At 37.0% G+C, this 15,000-nt stretch overlaps 1 long non-coding RNA gene across 2 annotated transcripts in view; it reads left to right on the top strand.

The window, feature by feature from the left end:
- Window positions 1-15,000, top strand: part of LOC141378993 (uncharacterized) — a 136,796-nt gene that overhangs the window by 112,410 nt on the left and 9,386 nt on the right. Inside the window, exon 4 of one of the 2 annotated variants that reach the window (XR_012394866.1) lies at window positions 14,586-15,000. This exon is cut by the window's right edge and continues 1,678 nt beyond it. The exons of the other annotated variant lie outside the window; for it this stretch is intronic. This is a non-coding gene — a long non-coding RNA (uncharacterized lncRNA). The remainder of the gene's footprint in view (window positions 1-14,585) is intronic. 2 annotated transcript variants of the gene reach the window in all.

The raw sequence follows: 15,000 nt of genomic DNA, 5'->3' as shown, positions 1-15,000 counted from the left end.
ACCCATTCAAAATAAAATCTCCGCTCTCTGAAATCCATTTAGGTGATGAGGCTGCGCTCGGAGAGATCAAACGTGTTGTAGCTGTGCTCATTCACTTAAATCATCAGCCGATAGATGAGGCGTTCACCGTTGAATGAACCAACACTTGAATATTACGTCTGATTCTCTGACCCTGCTTACAGTGTACAGTAGGGGAAATAAATATTGAACACGTCACCATTTTTCTCAAAAAACTAATTACTTATGGTGCTGTTGACTTTTTCACCGGACATTGGTAACAACCAACGGAATCCATATATGCAAAGAAAACTAATCGCATTAGTTTACAAATGATGTTATGTGAACTAAAATAAAATGACACAGGGCAAAAGTATTGAACGCATGAAGAAAGGGATGTGTAGAAAGGCAGTGAAAGCCCAGACAGCAGTTGAAATCTCTCAGTAGTTACTCAGCAACCCTCTGCCCTTCATCATTATAAATGAATGTCAGCCAACATCTACATCATCAGGATGATGAAGATGAAAGCAGGGTGGACATTTCAGCAAGACAATGATTCAAAACACAGCCAAGGAAACTCTTGAATGCTTTCAGAGAAAGAAAATCAAGCTGTAGAATGGCCCAGCCAATCACCTGACTTGAATCCAATAGAGATACAAAATAAAGATCAGATTTGATAGATGAGACCCACAGAACCATCACGACTTTTACACTCTGTTGAAGTCTTTGATCTGATCTCTATGATTTGATACAGCAAAATAAGCTGTGTAGCATGCGTATAAATACACTGATAAGTAGGAGGAGCTTTTTTCAATAATCAAAAACATGCAAAAATATGCCAAACACTTTTGGGTTTGTGTTTGAATGTGGAACATTGTGCTTTTGAGATGGAGTTTGATAATAATACCCATACTGATGAATAGATCAATAGTACAATTGCAATTTGTACAATAAAAATTTACATCGTACTGGCCCCGCCCACGACTGTTGATGGACACTCAAAAATCAAGTTATCGAATCTCAAAATCAAGTAAAAACGTTCAAGAAATTTTGTTAAATGCTTCACAGTCTTGTGGAAAGGGTCCATGTTAGACTGGCTTTCATGAATCAGATTTAAAAAAAAATTTTATTACCTTAACAGCTCTAACTGGAGTTGTAAAATAAACAAAATGCTATAATTTATTTTTGAAAAGGGGGAGGGGCTACTCTGTCATAAAAATGCTCGTTTGAAAACACACAACGGTACCTTTAAGAAAAATTCTTGTCACTGCAGCTGCTTCAGTGTCTCTCAGGGCGGGGTTTATGCTAATATAGCAGTGTCCTTCAACAGGTGTGGGTGTGGCCCTGTGGAATGTGACATCACTTTATGCAGATTACTCAAACACCTTGTTTTGAAACACAGCTTACCATTTAATGTATTAAGATGCGTCTCGGTAGATCAAGTAAATGTCTCTTCTGTCCTCCCCTTTCAGCACTTTTTGATTGATTGATTGATTGATTGATTGATTGATTGATTGATTGATTGATTGATTGATTGATTTTAGTAGAGAGCCTTTAGGTATCGTATGAATGAACTTTGATCTTAATCTGATCGCTCTGATATAATACTGCAAAATAAGCTGCATTGCATGCGTATGAACAATATTAGATGTTAAAGTCAATAAGTAAGATGAGCTAATGCTATTGGCTATTTTGAAAAGGGAGAGGAGCTACTCGTTTTTTCAGTTTCAGTTGAGATGACGTCAAATATCGCATAGATATGCTCATTTCAAAGCACTTCACAGGATCTTTTAGAGAAATTCTTGGCACTACAGCTGCTTTAGTGTCTTTCAGAGCAGGGTTTATGCTAATAAGGCAGTGTCCCTCAACAGTCGTGGGTGGGGCCTGTAAAATGTGACATCACTCTATACAGATTATTCGAACGCCTTGTTTTGAAGCACTGCGTACCGTTTATATGGGTTAAAATATGAAATATCAATTAATTCCTTTTTTCATTGTTATTTATTTTTATTATTATTATGTTTTTATTATTATTTATGTTTATTATTATTAATTTATTTATACATTGTTTATTATTTGAACAAACACCATGTAAAAGTGAATTTTGCATAATAAGTTAATAATAGTATTTAATCTAATTCCACTTTTTCTGTTTGTGTTCAGAATTTTTAAGTGTTCATTTCTTTTGAGTAAGAAATATAGGATGTTTATGCTTTCATTTAGAATATCTCTTGCCTTTTAAATAATTTTAGACTCTCCTGCATGCTAGATACACCAACTAAAAGGAGATACGAATATTGTCTTGTATAGCCCTTGAGACAATCTCTTTGTTATAGTCTAGAGTAGACTAAAGACTCATCTGTTTAGTCAGGCATACAGTTAAAGTCCCACAGCTTCGTCTTAATCCAACTGCAGTAGCCGTGTGTGCCCAGAGCTGTTGTTTTATACATGCTCTTCTGCGCCAGCTCTCTGTTTACATGGAAAACTCTAATGATGTACTGTATTAAATTTGCAGTTTGAAATATAATGCGAGGAATCCCATGTATCCCTCTGTGCAGTGCACTTGATTTGACATTCCATTTGCAGTTTGACATGAATTGCAGCTGATACTTCCAGTTCTTCTGATTTTTTATGCCTTATATGTAAAGCAGTTAAAAATATCTATACATTTTTTGCATAAAATTTAAATGGTCTAGATTTTTTTTTTTTACATTAGTACTGGGTTGGAACCCCTTTTGCCTTCAGAACTGCCTTAATCCTTTGTGGCATAGATTTAACAAGGCACTGGAAATATTCCTCAGAGGTTTTGCTCCATATTGACATGATAGCATCACACATTTGATAGCTTTTTACACTAAGGGGTTATGGATTAATAGTTAGATTGGGGGTTTGTTTTGTTTTGAACTTAAAACGTGACAATAATTCATTTATTTATTTATTCATTGATTTTCTTTTCGGCTTAGTCCCTTTATTACTCTGGGGTCACCACAGCGGAATGGGCCCCAAACTAATCCAGCATATGTTTTACACAGCGGATGCTTTTCCAGCTGCAACCCATCACTGGGAAACATCCATATACACTCATTCACACTCAAACACTATGGACAATTTACCTATACCACATCTTTGGAGTTGGGGGAAACCCACGCCAACACAGGGAGAACATACAAACTCCACACAGAAATGGCAACTGACCCAGCCAGGGCTCTAACCTACAATCTGTGAGGCAATTGCGCTACCCACTGTGCCACCGTGCTGCCCCGACAATATTTTAATTTAATGCAATCCTATCAGCCTTTCTACTTTTAGCACACTTGAGAAATAATAGCAGATTATAATTCTAAATTACTTTGACATTTTTTTGCTTGCTTTTTTTCTTATATTTTCTTAATATTTGTATTGTATATACTGAATTAGAGGATTAAGGATTAATAGCTTTGTTTATTATTATTATTTTTTATTATTATTATTCACTTAGTTTTATTTATTTTCTTTTACCCAGTATTTCATTTATTTATTTAATTATTTATTTTTGCTCTTAAATGCATACAATTAACTTAATGTAAAAAATTTGATAATATTTAGTTTTTTGTTGTTAGGTTATTTATTTATTATTATTGTTGTTATCATTTATTATTACTGTTATTTTGCTTAGTTTAATTTATTTTCTTTTACTCTGTGTTTACTTTTTTTGCTTAAATGCATGAAATTAACTTTACAATTTAATAATTTATTTTAACATTTTTTGATATTTTTTTATTGATGTACTGAACTAGAGGATGAATGATTGTTAATTAGCTTTATTTACGTATTTATTATTATTGTTTGCTTTGTTTAGTTTGTACTATTTTACCCTTTATAAATTATTTGATTAATTAATTAATTTATTTTTGCCTGTAAATGCATGGAAATGCATTGACTTTAAAATTTAGAAATTTAATTTATTTTATTTTTTTTTATTGTATGTACTGAACTAGAGGATGAATGATTGTTAATTAGCTTTATTTATTTATGTATTTATTTATTAATATTAATATTTTGCTTAGTTTTGTTAATATTATTTTACTCTTAATAAATTATTTGATTAATTAATTAATTTTTGCTTGTAAATGCATGAAATTTACTTTACTATTTTAGAATTTATTTTAACATTTTTTGATATTTTTTTTATTGTATGTACTGAACTAGAGGATAAATGATTGTTATTAGCTTTATTTATTTAAGTATTTGGCGGTTCATTCCACTGTGGGGACCCCAGATTAGTAAAGGGGGTAAGCCAAAAAGAAAATGAATAAAATGAATTCATGTTATTATTATTATTATTATTACTATTGTTATTATTATTATTATTATTAATAATAATAATATTATTGTTGTTGTTTGCTTAGTTTTGTTTATATTATTTTACTCTTTATAAATTATTTGATTTATTTATTTATTTTTGCTTGTAAATACATGAAATTAACTTTTTTTGATAATATTTTTATTCTGTGCATTGGACTAGAGAATGAAGGATTAATAGTAAGCTTTATTTATTTATTATTATTAACTAATGTAATTTATTTATTTTTGCTTGTAAATGCATTGAATTGATTGATTGATCAATCTTCAAATCATGAAATGAATTTTCACCACAGCCATATCACCCTGCAGCCCAAGTGCAACCTAACTTAACTTAACTTAACTTAACTTAACTTAACTTAACTTAACTTAACTTAACTTAACTTAACTGGTGCTAAACAGGGCTGAGCCTGGTCAGTACCTCAATGGGAGACCACATGGGAAAACTAGGTTGCTGTTGAGAGAGGCCAGCAGGGGGAGCTCAACCTGTGGTCTGTTAAGCCTGATTTATACTTCTGCGTCAAACACCGGCGTATGCTACGGCGCTGACGCATAGCCCTTCGCCGTGGCCATCGCCGTCACTGACGTGCACCTCTCAAAAAATGTAACTACACGTCGCAACGACGCGTAGCATAAGCTCTGTGATTGGTCGGCTTGGTAGCGCTGACGAGTCTGGGCGGGACCGAGAGGCGCGCGAATGGCGCGACGCCGCGCGAGCGATTGTTTACAAGTGTGGAGTCCCGTGAAGGAGCTCCGGATGGAAAGTTTTGTTTTGTGTTTACCTCATAGTTAAAGTTGTTGCACGTCCGCCGGTTCCTGCCTCAAAATGAGCGAGTTTGAGCCACTTGTACATCCCGGAAGTGTTCAGGAAATGCAAAAAAGTAGCGAAGAAACTTGACACAGAGGAACATTTACACCTCACTGCCAACTAGCGTTTCGGAAGTGTTAATGCAGACCGGCAGAGACAGCGCGCAGAAGTATAAATGCACAGCCACGCGCGTTGCCTGCGCCGTGGGTTACGCCGGTCACCTGACGCAGAAGTATAAATCAGGCTTTAGTCCTAATGCCCCAGTATAGTGAAGGGGATACTACACTGTTAATGGACGCTGTGTTTCGGATGAGACGTTAAGCTCAGATCCTGCCCATTAAAAATCCCATGACAATTTTCATAAAGAGTTGGGGTGTAACCACGGTGTCCTGGCCAAATTCCCTCCATCGGCCCTTTTTTAACATAGCCTCCCAATCATCCCCATCCACCGAACTGACTCCATTACTGTCTCTCCACTCCACCTATAGCTGGTGTGTGCTGAGCGCACTGGTGCCGTTGTCTCATCTAAATAGATGCTACACACTGGTGGTAGTGTGGGAGACCCTCCTCATAATTGTGAAGCGCTTTGGGTGTATGGCCATCCATGAGAAATGCGTTATATAAATACACACATAACTTTACCTGCTTGACATCATTCAAGCATCCATGAGCAAAGATTTCAAGATGCTACAGCATTCAAGCATCTGCTATTAAGATGGATGGGAATGCAAACAAATAACAAGTGTATTCAGCTCTTCTAAACCTTTTTGAATTAAACATGCCACATAATGAGATCATTATCCTCAGGTTTGATTCTACAGTTTGCATATGCTGCTTTACATTCCGCTAATGCACATTTAGCAGTCTGCTAGTTCCCTATTCTTAACACTGCCATCTTGTAGCGGTTGTTCTTGTCTTGTGACGCTTGTAATTATGCACAAAGAACCAGGCAGAAGACAGACGAGGTGAAGAAGTAATTTCATACCAATCACTGCTCATTACCTAACGAACATTGATGACACTCAGCCCTGGAGAGGCCACACAAACCGGTCCTGATGAGTTGTAATCACATTCTTATTTACCTCTTTGGAGATAACGAGGTTTTGGAACACAATTAAGCCGCAGTCAGGTTAAAGCAGGGTAATTCCAGCATTATTTCCTAGCCATGAATAATTAATGCCGGTATAATTGGTATTTATTTGCCTGCCAATGTCGGGCGTCGGAAATGCTTGTTAATTGTGTTTCCTCGACTCGACTCTCAACAACTCTTTTGCTTTTAATTAATAGGAAATTAATTTTACAGTGCTCTGTTTTGACAGGGTTTGTTTACATTTCGCATGTGCGAGCGATATTGTTGTATGTTGGTGTTTAAAGTTGAAGTTCAGCTGAGTTTGTATGAAATCTGAACTGTTAATCCTTCTCTTTTGTTTGCACTTTCACTCTCTTTGTCTTTCAGAGAGCTCAATAATGTTATTACCTGGTGACTGGGCTGGCCAATCCTGAAGGACACCTCAGGCTGTTGATGTTGCCATCCTCTCTGCAGATCTCTCGCACAACCCCATACTGAATGTAACCCCAAACCATGACTTTTCCCTCACCAAACTTGACTGATTTGGGGTTCAGATAAACAGATGGTTCATCAGAAAAATCTACCTTCTGCCACTTTTTCAAATGATCAACTAGAAGTCGAGTTATTATTTGTTGCTCTTGCAACTGGGATCGACTACAAGACTTTTGTCAGGTAGTTGCATATTATGTAAATTAGGGATGTCCAGATCCGATCAAGTTACCTCCCGATCAGGACTCTAATATAATTTAACACTCTAGATGTGTTAAAAAATAATGTATGTATATATATATATATATATATATATATATATATATATATATATATATATATATATATACATACATTATTTTTTAACACATCTATAGTAATACGGTGGCACAGAGTTAGACCTTGGCTTCACACAGAAGCAGCAATGCGTGCGGCGTGACATTTGTGTGTCTTTGTTGCAGAGACGCTATTGGTTAAATACTGGCAAAGTAGTGCGAGTATGTCTGCGGTCTGGAGATATAATAAAGTAGATGACAACAACATTGCCATAGCAAACTGAGAGATTTGTAAACTCGGCATTGCAAGAGGTGGAAAGGAAAAGGCTATACATTTAACACAACAAACCTGATAAGACACCTCAAAAACAAACGTGGAACCTCAATTTGAAATGCCGTCTCGCCATTATTTCACTGGGAAAGCTCTGCCAGCACTTTATAAGAAGATTTCTGATTACTTTTTCCTGTTCTAGCAGAAAACCCCCGCTCTCTCTCGTGAAGCTAATACGGAAGTAACTGAAACTGCAATTTATCGAAATTCTGCTAGTCCTGGCACTATAGTAGAGCAAATTTCCATTGAGCCCACTGTTAAAATGGCCAACTTTACAGCAGAAAAAAAGGTGTTTACAGGCTGGCACAAAGAACGATTTTGGTTCATATAGCTAATATTGCCCTTCATGACAGCTATGAAGGGGTTAATTTTTTTATAACTCATCCGTTTCATTTATATTAAGTTATATTAAGTCTGCATAATTAAGGGCGTGGCCACTTGAGTGACAGCTAGGTGTCGCTGGTCATTTCACCTCAGCTGATTCCGGCTGATTAGCCACTGAACCTGGCATATACATTGTATTTTTGTGTTGTTTTATGTGGCTTTACACAGTCAGTTGCCTTTTGGAATTATTTCTTACAATCATCAGATGATATGGCATGCTGTGTGCACTTTATCGAGCTCACAAATCCATTCACGTGGCCTCCATTTCCCAGGTGAGTGAAACTATATACTTATATACCATCTCTATAAATGTATTCATTCATAATGTTTTTTAGAGCTGCAACGCACTACAGAATCTGACAGATTGATTAGCTGTAGGCTATAAAACAATCATCTGCAACGTTGTCATACAGTGTTATGCCTGGATTTCATCAATAGCCTTTACATTTACTAACACAGACTATATATGAAGTGTTTGCGTTTTCCTCCTGTAGAAAAATGTCATAAGAACAATGTTTAGTGGCTCAAAGTCTAAACACTTTATTAATATCGTGTACAACCATGGATATGGATACCACGTACATATTTTTTGTAGTCTAAGATTTTCTCCATGTTTCATTCACCACAGACATATGGGGTTCGTCTGTTGCTCATAGGTCGCTACTAAGCCTTTATGTATTATAAAAGTATCAGATCGGGTTTCGGTATCGAGGGCAAAACAACCTGATTGGGACATCCCTGATGTAAATGTTAAACCAAAGCACTACTGGGATGTGTTAAATTCCTAAATACAAATGGTTTTGGCTAAAGGAACGGTGTTGCTTTAAGCAAATACATTCTAAAAGGAATTGAGCCCAAATGTAAGCTCCTCTGTGCTCTACTTTAGTAAATGATCAGACTTTTATTTTTGCTTCCAGGACAGCAGGTATTTTTGAACCAAAACATCAATGGAGCACCATTGGGACAACATAAAAACACGTACATCTTCATATTAGTGGTTTATGCATGAGAGAGAAAAATAAAAGAGCTAAACTGAGCTCACTGAAGAGAGTTTAATTATTCAAACCCTAAATAAACAGTCAAGCCACATTATTTATGCCAAATTATTACCAGCAAATCCACATAAAAAGGCTAAGCCTTTCACCTTGAGGGGAAACAAAGCCTTTAAATGGCCTATCAGTCGTTTCTTTATGTTTCGCCGGATGACACACTCATGTAGCGTCACACTGTGAGATTCACTCAGTTAAATGCCAGTGGAAAGTTCACACTACAGTATTACCCATGATACATTTCACCTGACAACTCTGTCACTGCATTTGGTAATGATTTTTTCTTCGCTCACAGATACCCTTTCTTCATTGACAGAGCTGTCATAGTGAGTTCAGAGCCGAATGTTCCATTTCTGGCCTCTTTTTTTCTTTCCTCTTGCTCCTCAGATCATCTTACACAAACATACTCTGAGAGTCCGTGATGGTGAAATAAGCAAGTTTTCCTAAAAGACTTTATCTTCTACTGTGACGAGAATTCAAAAGACAGAAATATAAACACCAGTGATTTTTTTTCAAACATCTCTGTAATATGAATTATTTATCTTTGCGACTCCTATTGGATTGCACATGTTGTTCCAAACAGCTTTTCAATGTTTTGGTCTAAATCTTGTGTCATTTTATAATTTGGTCTAAGTCTTGTCATTACATCTCAAGGAACTTTGTACTTGAAAGTTCATTCATTCATTCATTCATTCATTCATTCATTCATTCATTCATTCATTCATTCATTCATTCATTCATTCATTCATTCATTCATTCATTCATTCATTCATTCGTTTTCCTTTGGCTTAGTCTTTTATTTATCAGAGGTCGTCACAGTGGAATGAGCCACCAACTATTCCAGCATATGTTTTACACAGCGGATGCCCTTCCAGCCATGATCCAGTACTGGGAAACACCCATACACACATTCACACACATACACTCATATCCTACTGACAATTTCGTTTATCCAATTCACCTATAGCGCATGTGTTTGGACTGCGGGGGAAACCGGAGCACCCCGAGGAAACCCATTCAAACACGGGGAGAGCATGCAAACTCCACACAGATGCCAGCTGGAAACCAACGACCTTCTTGCTGTGAGGCGACAGTGTTACCATTGAGCCACTGTGCCGCCCTACTGGAAAGTTGCAGCATACATATTGGGAGTAACAGAGGGCCTAAAACAGATCCTTGGGGCACTCCATCTTTTGTCAGTGCTAAGCCAGTTAGTTCTCAGTTTCTGGGCTTTGTGTGGCTTGAAACTTCTTAGCATTATATATTCTTTTGCAAGATTGAGGATATTTTTTAATATTTTAAATGTAAGCACACAATGGTAAAGGCACTAATATCACTACCTGACAAAAGTCTTGTCGTCGATCCCAGTTGATTATTTGGAAAAGTGCCAGAAGGTCGATTTTTCTGATGAATCATCTGTTGATGGCAACATCAACAGCCTGAGGTATCAAGACATTTGTGCTGCCCATTACATTACAAACCCCAGGAGAGGGCAAAGCCTCCACATCAAAGCTCCTGAAAGCAAAGAAAGTCAAGCTGCTCCTGGATTGGCCAGCCCAGTCACCAGATATGAACATTATTGAGCATGTCTTGGAAAAGATGGAGGCATTGAAGATGAATCCAAAGAATCCTGATGAACTCTAGGAATCCTGCAAGAACGCTTTTTTTTTTTTTTTTGCCATTCCAGATGACTTTATTAATAAGTTATTCGAGTCATTGCAGAGATGTATGGATGCAGTCCTCCAAGCTCATGGAGTCATACACCATATTCATTCTTTTCCCACTGCAACATGACTTTATATTCTATACTGGACATTATTTCTGTTAAGTTGCAAGACTTTTGTTTAAAGAAAACCTGTAACCATTGACTTCAATGGTATTTGTTTTAACTACTATGTAAATCAATAATTACAGGTTTTCAACTCCTCTTTATCTTTAGGCCACAATACCCTCCATTATGATGGTTAATAATATTGTGAACGTGCTCTTCAGCTACAGATAATAGATTGTATGGAATCTAAAAAATATTTTGTTGGTTTAAACTTGTGCTTATTTGGTTTGGGGGAGCAATTTGAGGGTATTGACATCCAAATCAGGTGAACGGTGTAGCAATTACCAAAGTTTGCATATGTGCCTCCGACTTGTTAAGGATCCAAAATTAATTGGACAGTAAATTATTCATAAACCAATCTTTCACTTTTTTAATATTTTGTTGAAAATCCTATGCAGTCAATTACAGCGTGAATTCTGGAACACATAGACACTGGTTTTCATCCCTGGTGATGCTCTGCCAGCCCTTTACAGCAACAGTCTTCAGTTCCTGCTTGTTCTTGGGGCATTTTCCCTTCAGTTTTGTCTTCAGCAAGTTAAATGGAAACTCAATTGGATTCAGGTCAGGTGACTGGCTCGGCCATTGCATAGCATTTCACTTCTTTCCCTTCAAAAACTCTTTGGTTGATTTTGCAGTATGCTTTGGGTCTCTTTCCATCTGCTCTGTGAAGCGCCGTCCAATGAGTTCTGATGTCTTTGGCAGAAATGTGTATGTGTCTATGTGCAGAAAATAATGTCTTTGGTTTTGGGTAGTTTTAAAAAAGTGCCTACCTAAATACCTAATAAATCCATTTAATTTAACACTGACAAAAGAAGAAGTGCTTTGAGGATCTGTTTTAGGCCCTCTGAAATTTTCAGTCAATTACATGTATTACATATTTGTGGCTGCCAAGGTTTCTGAATGGTTGTCACTGTGTTGCTAGGGGTGGTTTCTGTGACATTGTTAGATGCTAAGACTTAATGTTGTTTTTATTTATTTATTTAATTAATTAAGTACTTAGGAAAATATAAATTTCTATTCTGTTTCCTTATCTTGCCTTGCTTATCTAAAATAGAGCTTGTGGAATGGCGTGGAACTGCTCCAAAGATGGTCTCATGATCATTATCTGCAAAGGGGGCGATGGGGAGAAAAAAGGAATCTCATGAGCAACCTGGAACAGGAAAGGAGAAGAGAATGGCATGTGTCACGGAGGCGTTTTCTGTGTGGCGAGATATGAGCTACATCTGTTTTTATCACTGTTTCTAAAAACAAACATATGGTTGTGAAATCTTATCCATATGCTGCAGGTTTTCTTCTCTCGCAAACACTAATTAAAGCTCTCACTTTTCCTCCCCACTGCTGTTCTCTGTAAACATAATGCAGATGCCTTGGAGTCCCTTTCTGTTTCCTTCTCTCAGTAAATCCTAGAGGGCACGAATGAGACTTTGGCCGTGCTCGAATGCATTGAATTGATCAGGTGTGTATCAGTTGGCTACATCAGTAGGAATTATGATACTGACACAGTTCAGTTGAGCGTTCTTCATTCCTGCTGTCATCAGAGCATCTGTGTACTGTATGACATTGAAGATTATTGTAGAACAGGAAATATTTTTAAGTCAAACTGTGCAGTTGAATTCAATGTTTTTTAAGGAAGTGGAAATGAAAATAATTTAAATTCCATGGTCTAAAGAGAGTTTTTAAACCTCTTAACGTTGTATGTGTAAGTTTTATTTTTTAAAATAGATTTCTTCCTGCTATGCATTTGAATAGACATTTATCCAAGGAAAAAAAATATCACTCATATAAACAGTCGTATGCAAAAGTTTGGAGACCCCTGTTAATTTTCATAATTGCAATCTGCCTTTCAAATCAGCAATTTCATTTGGATATATTGTATACTCTAGGGAAAAAGCATCATTTCAGTTTTGACATAACATTTATTTAATCTACAGACGCAATGCAATTTAAGTCGTATATTGACTTAAAGTCATATATATATATATATATATATATATATATATATATATATATATATATATATATATATATATATATATATATATATATATATATAGCTACACCAACACAAGATAACTGCTTTAGCTGCAGACAGTCAGCTTTAATTTGAGGGTATTTACATCCAAATCAGGTGAATGGTGTAGCAATTACAACAGTTTGCATATGTGCCTCCCACTAGTTAAGGGTCCAAACGTAATTGGTAAAAAACATACATAATAATCATAAATTAAACTTTCACTTTTTAATACTTGGTTGAAATCCTTTGCAGTCAATTACAGCCTCAGGTCTGGAAGGCATAGACATCAGCAGACACTGGGTCTCAATTGGATTCAGGTCAGGTGATTGACTTGGCCATTGCATAACATTCCACTTCTTTCCCTTCAAAAACACTTGGGTTGATTTTGCAGTATGCTTTGGGTCATTTTTCATCGGCACTGTGAAGCGCAATCCAATGAGTTTCTGAAGCCTTTGGCCTAATATGAGCTGAAAATAATGCCTGAAACACTTCAGAATTCTGCTTTTGTCAGCAGTCACATTATTAATAAATACAAGTGAACCAGTTCCACTGACAGCCATACATGCCTACGCCATGTCACTGCTACCACAATGCTTTACTGCTTAGGATCATGAGCAGTTTATTTCCTTCTCCATACTCTTCTCTTTCCATCAGTCTGGTACAAGATGATTTTGATCTCATCTGTCCATAGGATGTTGTTTAAGCACTGTGAAGGTTTTTTTTCAAACTCTTATCTGGCCTTCCTGTTTTTGGGGCTCACCAATGGTTTACATCTTGCAGTGAACCACTCTGGTGTAGTCTTCTCTTGATTGTTGAATCTGACACACATACATCTACCTCCTAGAGAGTGTTCTTGATCTGGCGAACTGTTGTAAAGGGTGTTTTCTTCACCAAGGAAAAAAATTCTTTGGTCATCCACCACAGTTGTTTTTCGTGGTCTTCCAGGTCTTTTGGTTTTGCTAAGCTAAGGATGTTCCAATCAGTTGTTTTGGCCATGCCTAATGTTTTTGCTATCTCTCTGATGGGTCTGTTTTGTTTTTTCAGCCTAATGATGGCTTGCTGGACTGATAGTGACAACTCTTTGGTCTCATCATGAGAGTTGACAGTAACAGATTCCAAATGCATTTAACACACTTGAAATGAACTCTGTACCTTTTATCTGCTCATTGTTATTGGCATAATGAAGGAATAAAAAACACTTGGCCACGGAACAGCTTAGAAGACAATTGTCCGATTACTATTGGACCCTTAACAAGTGGGAGGCACATATGCAAACTGTTGTAATTCCTACAGCGTTCACCTGATTTGGATGTAAATACCCTCAAATTAAAGCTGATGTCTGCAGTTAAAGCACATCTTGTTTTTTTCATTTAAAATCCATTGTGTTGGTGTATAGAGCCAAAACTGTTAGAATTATGTCGATGTCCAAATATTCATGGACCTAACTGTGAGTATATATACATCAGTGGGCCATAAGCACTCACTTATGGCCCACTGATTAAAAACCCCTGGTTTAGGCAAAGTGCCAAACCTAAAATACCATTAAACATGGTAAAAAAAAAGTCATAAAATATATAATGGACTTACTTTGAAAGCGTGGCCTGGGACATATACAGAGACACGCAGGGCCAATAGCACATTTTCCTATTTTCTCTATATTAAAAAGTGCAATTACAGTGAGATAATATTAATGAATTTCAGTACTTAGAAAAAGCAATGATGAAATAATTTCTATGAAATCCCATTCCTCGACACAGAACACTCTATATTTCACCATCTCACCCCTTGGCTGATGCCTCAGGCATTTCCTTCGTGTTTTTTCCCCCCTTTTAATAAAACATCACACACCACACAGCTAATGCTAAATTCCCTCTTGTAATGCCTGGGTTCATAATTGCTCACGGCGCATTGATTTACCAGGCTCTGTATGTGCTATATATCCTAAACATCTGTTCCTCTCCATCTCCAGCTAATCAGACCTGTTGTTTCTCCCGCAGGATGTCAGGGACTTTGCCTGGTCGAATTAGGCCGGTTAGCAAAAAACGTCCACATCAAAGTCAGCAAGCAGAATAAACACATCACCATCATTCAGCGTGAGCCTTTATAGGACACCCGACGATCAATCAGTGGAAAATTCAGAGTGATGTATAATCTCCAGAAAGAAGCGAGTCTGTTTGATTCGCATCCGCTGTTCGCACATCTTTGTTTTATTCATAATCACCTGAGTTTCCTGATCAAAGTCTCCCACCGCACCTCCGTCCACCCACTGCGATTAAAAACCCCGTCTGGCAGCTTCCACAACCCGCTGGAACCTTTTCATCAGGTGCTTTCTTCATTTCCGTCTTCGTTAGTCGTCCGTGTGGGAATCCTGCCTCTTTCTCTTTCTCTCCAGGATGAAATAATAAAGCCTCG

The sequence above is a fragment of the Danio rerio genome, chromosome 19 (genome assembly GCF_049306965.1).
Source record: "Danio rerio strain Tuebingen ecotype United States chromosome 19, GRCz12tu, whole genome shotgun sequence".
NCBI lineage: Eukaryota > Metazoa > Chordata > Actinopteri > Cypriniformes > Danionidae > Danio > Danio rerio.
Note: the sequence above shows the minus strand (reverse complement) of the source record. Positions and strands in the feature narration are given on the sequence as shown.